At 34.8% G+C, this 9,482-nt stretch overlaps 2 long non-coding RNA genes across 2 annotated transcripts; both read left to right on the forward strand.

Annotated features, from left to right (window-relative positions):
- The first annotated feature begins 4,151 nt into the window (after positions 1–4,151).
- Positions 4,152–5,009, forward strand: LOC114257801 (uncharacterized). The gene is made up of 3 exons (XR_014331833.1): positions 4,152–4,340; positions 4,451–4,653; positions 4,865–5,009. It is a non-coding gene; the product is annotated as an uncharacterized LOC114257801 (long non-coding RNA).
- Positions 5,010–5,486: 477 nt separating this feature from the next.
- Positions 5,487–6,709, forward strand: LOC145792431 (uncharacterized). The gene is made up of 3 exons (XR_014331834.1): positions 5,487–5,952; positions 6,040–6,190; positions 6,458–6,709. It is a non-coding gene; the product is annotated as an uncharacterized LOC145792431 (long non-coding RNA).
- Positions 6,710–9,482: the final 2,773 nt, after the last annotated feature.

Here is a 9,482-nt window from a genome sequence, read left to right on the forward strand (position 1 = left end):
GTATCAGGATTTTTAAATAGTTCAAATATTCACATCATACAAAAAAAACTCTACCTCCTCAACAAACAATCATAAGCCCTATATTTATCATCATACACACTACATACAACAAATTCTAAGCCCACAACATGCACTCATACATAAAATTTCAATTATACAACTCATATACTGATAATGTAAACTTCCAGTTCACTAAATGCCCAACAACAGCTTGTTCAAACCGTATTATGACTTTTTAAATAGTTCAAATATTTACATCCAAAAAAAAAAAAAAAAAAAAGAACCTACCTCCTCAATAAACAATCATAAACCCTATGTCTATCAGCATACACACCACATACAACAAATTCTAAGCTCACAGTGTACACACATATATACAATTTATATACTGATAGCGTGAACTTCCAGTTCACTAAATGCTTAACAATAGTTTGTTCAAACACTGATGCAACAAAATTTTATCATTCAAAATTTTACATGAACACAATGATTTCATCATAACAAAAAATCAATCACTAATCGCATGACATAAACATCATCATAATCAATTGATGATAAACGATGAAGAACGACGAAGAACAATGTATTGATCGTGATCGATTTTTATTCTATTGATCGATTTTTAGGCAAATCTCGATTGATTGATTTTTAATTTATTGATCGCGATCGAACACTCTTCTCTGGATTTGATTGCTTTCGTTCAGATCTGCAAGTTTTAGTCCCTATGCGCATATTAACATCCTTAAGCAGACTCTATTTCTGACTCGTTCGTGGTGATGTTTGCGTTTGTGCTTTGTATGCAATTCTAGGGTTAGTCTATTGAGGCTAATCTCTATTGCGTTTGTGTACAGAGTCACAGAACCACCATCACAACCATACTGTGTCAGTCTTTACAGCAGCAATGTCTCTCTTCCTCACAACGGGTTTTGTGCACTACAGACACCTGATTTCCACTCTGGTGAGTCTTCTTTGATTCCCTCCTTCCTTACCTTGCTTATGATCTGTCTGGCCTATCGTTTGTGCATTTGGGTTTTTCTGCCATTTTCCATAAATTGGTTTCCACTATTTCTTGTGTTCAATTATTCTTTTGCAAACATAGATTGATGCAAACCCTTTTTTCTTTCACCACTTTTCATGTATTGCTCCATTTCTATATATTTGATTACCTGATCAAATGATTATAAATCCAATGAATTTTTTAGGTTAATGAATTTTTATTTTTAGGTTATGTGGAGGAAGGTTATGTGGTTAGTGGGGGTAAAACTTCTGAACGTCTATTTTAGGTTAATGATTTTTTTTTTTTTTTAGGAAAGGGAGGGAATGAATTAGTATGTTAAACGAATTGCAATGAAATTGTCATGTATTGGTAAATTATCTTCTTGTTCTTTTCCTGTTAAATTTTATTATCTTTAGGTCACCATAATTAATGTGATAAAAATAATATTTCCCAGATATTTTGTGTTTTATGTCCATTTATGTCATCCACAACAATTTCTGCTTGAAATTTTTATTATTTGCTTAAGCAATTCTATTTGTAGGATGAGAAAGATAAGAAAATTCAGGAACACCAATTTTACCTATTCTGCTGTATTGTTGTTCTTGAGTTAGGTCTCACAGATTCATTCAATAAGAATTTACTGATGAAATGGAAAGGAGGCATTTCTAGTTAATTTCTGAATTTCTTGTTCCTGATGCTTTAATTCTATATCTTGTTTCTCTTTTAATCTTTATATGGTAATTTTTTTGATTTGTTTGGTTTTCTTCTCAGGGGTATGTTTTAAAATCAGAAAATATGAAGAAGTTTTTTGACTATATACAACTTCCAAATTTCAAGGTAGTGTTTTCTGCTAGTAAACATTTACTACCTACTTAATAAATAAGCGTGCCTACAATATTAACTACACAACAAAAGAGCCATTCTTTAGATTTACATGTGTAATACTTAGTAGGCACAAAATATAGAATATTATCAAACTATGAAAGTCTTCAAAAGCCATGTATCTGTCTGTTTGTTTATATGTGCATCAAAATTTTGCCTTTTTTCTTTTTCCATTTTTTTGGTGGTGGTATTGCCATATTGTTGTTATTGTCGTGAGTGTTGGTGTCTGTTTATGCACATATCATATTGTTCTTTGGTTACAACATGCCTACAAACTCTTTAATGGTGTGTATGTCTGATTTTTTTGAAGAAAGTGATATGTGGTTAGGACTAAAAAACACTTTTAAGTGAATGGAAATGAAAATGCATATTAATTCTTGGTTTTTTACATAGACTAGGATTATTTCAGACTTTTGTTAAATATAGTAAACAACAAATTGTCTTTTAAGTCCTTTTAATTTCTTTTCTGGTTTTGTAGCTCCAATTCCCTGGATGCTTGCCTCTGTCTTTTCTTGTGCTAATGTCTTGTCTATAGGTTTTTTTGCTAAATTATGCAATTCAGTTTTGTCTCTTTCTCTTTTATTTATTTTTTTCTTTCGTAATCAGCATTTGTGAGCTTATATTTATCTACACAGATGATGCATGCAGGGGCCATGGTTTCAGCAAATCAAGTTTGAGGTCCAGCATTTAGGTGCAATATTACTTTGAAGGGATTAAGTATGAATTAACTTTGTTACTAGTTTTGTGCACTTGGAGCTCTTTTAAATATGGCCTATTGATGTGTAGAAGCCATTTCTTGAAGAAGTGACTGTTGTTTGGCATGCCATGTATCTTATTATAATGAGCTCTTGCTTCCATACTGCATCAATACTAACCCAAATTTAGTGGCACTGGGAGATGGGCGCTCAAGGATACTTTATTTTGGATGGTTCCAGCTATCAAAATTGAAACAATTTCTTTTATGGTGTACTTATTCCCTGTTATTTCGTATATACTATTGCACCATGTAAATCTATTTTGCTTGTTGTCATCAAATTTATGGATTTCAGCCATTGAGATTTTCACTTATCAACTGAGTTAATGTTGGGGACAGTTGGTAGTCACTGTTTTTCTAGGCCTTCCATGATTTTAGTTGATGTTTCACTATCTTGAACATGAAAGAAATATTGTCACAAGAGCACTAATAAGTTCTTTTATTTCATGGTTGGACTTTAGGATCGGTTTGACCCGATAGCAGATTCAAACACAATCCGTAATGATCTTATTCTCACATGGTTTACGGGTGAGTATTAAAGTTCTCTTTCTGATCTTTTATGCTTTATCTTTGACTTTGTTCTTAGCGTTCCTTGTGGGTGTTGGTATGTGTTACATGGAATTTGCATGTCACAATTACTTTAAATGTTTCTGCAGGAGAAACGTGGGGGATCAAGAGTTTGAAGGGATGTATTGTGCAATATTATCAGTCAAGTATACTATTTCTAAAGGCTTGAGGTAGATGTTTCTCCCTTTATTGGTCAGTTAATATCTTCATTCCTCATTATAAAGCACAAACATTGTGTGTGCTGGGATTTTTCGAATTTATTAATACCCATAAGGTCAATTCTAGATTTATTAATACCCATTAGTATCATGGATTCATTTGTTAGGCAGAAAATTTGTTCTAAATTTGAGGTTTCTGCTGCTTTTATTTCATAGTTTTCACATTTCAAACCCTGTAGTCCTGTAGAGAATAAAACCGGCCCTTGAAATTGCCTTGGAATGCCATAACAATTGAGCCCAGCTAACTCAAGATGATCACAAGTTTCAAAGCTGAAGCAACAGTGATCTTACCTTTAAAAGGATGCAGCCCACTTAAGCCTATCGTTTGTAGAAAATTTAGCTGAAATGTGAATAGCACTTAATTCCTCATTTCCGTAAGCTGAATTGCATTTGCAGATGGCCATCTCGATGTACCATTATCAGTAATAACACTTAACTATTGCAGCACGTGACAAACTGAATCATTGGCTACTTTTCTCCATCTCTCTAGCGGCTGTAGAAGATGCCAGTTATTGAAACCAAAACGGAAATGGAAAGTGGATAATGAGGTCACCCTCATGGTCTTTGTCACGAGCTCTCCTTTAAATTGGTCCACCTAGGCAATGAAACATTCCACATGCGCCATGTCCTTATCTCCTCTCAAAAGAAAGCACCCAAAAATGAGGCCACATGTGCTTGACTAAATTGCTTAGATTGTTGATATTTGACATGATGTGTTCTTTTATTGAAAAATTGAATACAATATAATAATTATAAAATCAAATTTTCATATGAGCAATTCTTGAATCTCTGTACCTTAATTACACTTCTATGCCTTGAAAAAAATAGCAGTTGTGTTATTGTTTTCTACAGAGATTGAATCAACACAAGATTCCTTACCTGCAACAACCAGGGACTAACTTGGTCAATAGTTTCCTTACTTGTAAGTAACACACCAATTTCTTGAAATCACAACATATATTTAACCAAGGTTCTAACAAAAGCACACAATAATTTATTCTTTCCTGCTTCTATCATCTATCATATTTAAAGTTTCAGGTATATGAAAGTTTGAGTGGGCTCTAATAGAGGGAACATGGTAAGAGTAGAAGAAGGTTCAAATAATTTCAGCACCTAGATTATTTGCGTACAGTATGAGGGGCCATGCGATTCAGAAGACAATCACATCACCCATCAAACAAAAGAATATATCACATGGAAGATAGCAGAATCATTGGCTTCATGTCCAAAAAAAGGTTTTCCCTTTTTCTATTTATTATAACTTTTTTGGGTTTTCAGATAAATATCAATTTAAAGCATAAAATAGAAACCAAATAAATAAAAAATGCAGGACTACAAATAATCAGATTTCAAAATCCTGCTTTTGGACTCCCACATACTATTATTTTGTTTGTTGCCCACTGATACTATATATATGTTGCCCACTGATACTATATTTCTTGACAGATTGATCGTATTGCTCGTGTTGCATTTGAGACTATTCGGAAGCGGGGTACGAAACTCTGTTCTGTTGATAAAGCAAATGATTATAGGTATTCAAAATGTATTATGTAGAAATGAATCCAATTTAACCGTCTTAAAGAAGTTTCTCATCATTAAAAAGAATATATATATATATATATAAAGAAATATCAATGTAGAGAGGGGCAATAGTGTACAAGAAACTATGACAGGGAACCTGCAGGTAGATGCTGCTAGTATCAAACTGTGCATAGAATGCCCTTGATTTGAGTCTAAATTTCTGCCCTTTGTTCTTCTTGATGAGATATTTGAGGAAAATGATAGGAAAAATAGATTTTGAATGCTACATTCTTTTCACACAAAAAAAGAAAAAAAGAAAAAATAAATAAAAAGATGAAGATTATTTGGCTGAATGGTTGTAATAGGTTCAGTTGAGTAGAGGTTATACTTGTATTGTTGTCCTTGTGTATGCCAATTAGTTTTGTTGCTGAAATAACTCTCTTCTCTGTTTACTATATCTTTTACAGTCTTTGTTTCCTTTTCTTTCTTTCTTTCTTTATGTGCAGTTATTTATAAGATTCTCCATGCCCAAATCGTTCTACCACATGCATTTCTAGCCATATAAAATTTATGTCTCGAGATTTTTATCAAATCATTTTGACATATATATGACTAAACATCTTTGTAGTTGTTGATGTATAATGGATGTAGTTGGCATTAATTACTCGACCACATATCTAAGTTAAATTAAATTTGAATAAAGATATTTTTGTTATATATATTTGTGACCTGTTGCTTTAATTTCTATGAATATGTAAGCGATGGGGCAGCTATCTCTGTTTGTCGTGTCGCTTTTTTATTTTTATTTTATCATAATCAAACCTCAGCTCCACATATATATATTTGTTGCTGTTCATGGCTCCACCCACAGGCACATCAGAGCTGCTTTGCTTTCTCTCCTGTGCCCCCCCATCATCAGGTCCCAACTCTTGCCCAAACTTGATGACTTCATGAGGTGCCACCTCAGCAATTGGGACAACACACTCGTTGACATTCAACAAAAAACCAAAGAGGTGTATGATTTAGTCATTTTCTTTTTCTTTTTTCACAATGTTGAACTGTTTTTAAGGTACATGTGTTGCACATTGTTTGTTGTTCAGATGGCATTTTTGTCGTCGCTTAACCAAATTGCAAGTATTGAATGGGAGTCAATGTCTGGGGAATTCATGCCTGAATTCTTTAAGCTGGTGTTGGGAAACCCTTTCTCCGCCTATCAACTTTCCCGGAACAAATTACCACTGCGGTTTCCAAGTAAACAACTTATTTCTTAAGTACATGTTGCTTTTAAGTCAAGTAAACTAATGATATCTAAAGTATCCGATATGTTACAGTTTACTCATCAATTTTTAAAATTTGTGCTTTAGTCTAAATTAATAACAGGAGGAGGGATATTTGGCTCTCGGTTGGTTCATTTCAAAACAAACCAACAACTAACATGAAGGCGTAAATTTGGAAGCGATGTTTTACAGTTTTAAATATCTCTGTATGCATGTTTTGTCTAACTGAGATGTATCACAGGCAAGAAAACATTGTTAGCATGCTGAGACGGCTCATAGAGGAAAGAAGAGCTTGCCAAGAAACCAAACATGACATGCTTGGTCTCCTAATGAATGGGGGTGAAGAAAACAGATATAATCTAACAGATGAAGAGAAGATTGATCAAATGATAGCAATTATGTAACCAAGTATTCTTAAATTATTAATGGTGTATTTTCACACCCTATTGTTATGTAATATTTGTGGATATGTTATTTTATGGGTAATGGTGATTGGTGAGTTGGAAAGTGAATTTATGTGAATGCATTTGCTATCAATCTCCGTTTATATGTATTATGTATTTTTTTAGTTTAATCACATAAATTAGCACAATTTCAAAAAAAAAAAAAAGAGATATCACGACGTTTTTTTAAAAACGCCACTTAAACCTTAAATATTAACGGAGTTTTTAAAAAAGATATGACGGCGTTTAAAAAATGTCGCTAAATGTCATAATGACGTCAAGATGTTATCAAGTAAGACATTTGGCGGCGTTCCGCCTATATTAATATAACGACGTTTTTAAAACGTCATAGAGTTATAGCAACGGCCGCGTCCTCGACGCTTGGTGCTAAGCGTCGCAAATAAAATTAGCAGCGTTTTTGACATTTATAGCGGCGCTTTTTAAACGCCGCTAAAAGCTGAATTTCCTGCAGTGCATGTAAGGGGAATACTTCAAAACTGGGGGGAAAACACGTACAAAAAATAGATAAAATAAGGCCCTGCTAATGTCAAAATATTTAATGCATTAAAATGGAGAAGCCACCTAGAGAATGATGCTGGATTCCAATGAGATGGAATAGACTTCTTCACTTTGTCTTGGAGTACTAGCGGAGACGCTGTTAGGTGTCAGACTTTTCCTTGGACTGAAGATTTCTGATTCAGCAACTCCAACATCTGCAAAGAGATAATTATATGAAGAAAAACAAACAAACAAACAAACAAACAAACAAAAACAGACTTTAGAGAAGAATGAAACCTAGAGCATATTAGGGTTTATTTTCTCAAAGTATCATTCCATGTTAAAAAAATGCATGTTTAGGCTTAAAACGCTAAAAATATTCTCTTACAATGTAATAGAAATTGAAGAATATCTTTCTTAGTAGAATACCATGAAGTCTTATAGATATTTATACTCAATGAAGTCTCACTGAGTTTGTTACAATCAACCTAACTAACTCACTCTACTCTCATAGTCGTATCTATCAAAATTGCCTTTAATATCTTGCACAAGCTTGAGCTGAGGAAGATATTTTGTTTGTGATGGCTTCTCTTGTGGCTTGAGCTAGGAGTGTTGTGGCTTAAGCTGAGATGGCTGAGAGTATTCCTCAATACTCTTATCATTCCCCCTCAAACCAATGGGGCTAGGAAGCACCTTTAGTTTGTCCTTAAGATAGTGAAACCAAGAAGAAGACAATGGCTTAGTAAAAATGTCAGCAACTTGATCAGCCGTAGGAACATAAGAAAGAGAAATTTGTTTAGAAGCAACCCTTTCGCGAATAAAATGGCAATCGATTTTGATATGTTTGGAACGGGCATGAAAGACTGGATTTGAAGCCAAAGTCATAGCAGACACATTATCACACCAAAGAATAGGTGGAGAAGAGCAAGAGATGGACAACTCTTTGAGCAGTTGTTGAAGCCAACAGAACTCAGCAACAATATAAGCCATGGATCTATATTCAGCCTCGGTAGAGGACCTAGAGACTGTAGCTTGCTTTTTAGCAGACGAGGAAATAAGACTAGACCAAGAAACACACAAAAGCCTGATGTAGATAGGCGATCCACACAGTTGCCAGCCCAATTAGAGTCAGTATAGGCATGAAGAAGAAAATGACTAAGTGTGAAAGACAAACCTTGCGGTAAAGTGCCCTTAACATACCGAAGAATCCTTTTGACCACAGCAAGATGACCAATGGAGGAAGAGTACATATGCTGACAGGCTTGATTAACAACTAAAGCTATGTTAGACCTGGTTATAGTTAAGTACTATAAACCACCAACTACGCTACGATAAAAAGAAAGTTGAGAGAAGGGCAAATCATCAGCAGTACCAGAGGGGGGTTTGAGAGCCATAGGAGTTGAGCTAGGCTGGTAATCCACTATGCTTGCTTTGAGCAACAGTTCACCAGCATACTTTTGGTGGGAAAGGAAAAAGCCATGAGAATGGGATTGAACTGAAATGCCTAAGAAATGGGAGATGAGACCTAGTTCTTTTATGGAAAAGACCTTATGCATTTGAACAAGAAGAGCATTGATGAGAATAGAATCATTCCCAGTGAGCAAGATATCATCAACATATACAAGGATGATGGTGATAGAGGTAGAGGTAGTCTTGACAAACAAAGAGGAATCTGAATGACTAAGGAGAAATCCCTGCCCAAGCAAGAACTTAGAGAATGTAGAATACCATGTCCTAGGGGCTTGCTTGAGGCAATAAAGAGCCTTGTTGAGTTTACAAACATGAGAAGGGTTCTAAGGATCTATAAAACCTTGGGCTTGATCCATATACATGTCCTCTTCCAAAGTACCATGTAAGAAAGCATTGGAGATATCCAACAGCTTGATAGGCCAATGGTGATGAAGAGTTAGGCACAGAAGCACACGAATGGTAGGTTATTTGGCCACTAGACTGAAGGTCTCATGGTAGTCAATACCTTCTTGTTGATGATAGCCCTTGGCAACAAGTCTAGTTTTGTAGCGAGCAACAGAGCCATCTGAGTTCTTTTTTATTCGGAAAACCCATTTATAGCCAATAGAGAGCTTTTGAGAAGGAAGGGGCACTAAAGACCAAGTGCCTTGATGATGGAGAGCTTGAATTTCTTCAAACATAACCTGAAACCAAATAGGAGAGTAAAGAGCTAGCTTAGTGGTGGCAAGTTCTGTATGGGTAAGATCAGGAGTGTAAGTAAGAAGAGTTGTAGTTTTGGACCTAGTGAGCATAGGATGAACATTAGAAATAGATTAGGAAGAAAAAGGAAGATCAATAGAAATAGAGTGAATGAGT

This window comes from Camellia sinensis, chromosome 6 (genome assembly GCF_055761805.1).
Source record: "Camellia sinensis isolate YWXY chromosome 6, ASM5576180v1, whole genome shotgun sequence".
NCBI classification, from domain to species: Eukaryota; Viridiplantae; Streptophyta; class Magnoliopsida; order Ericales; family Theaceae; genus Camellia; species Camellia sinensis.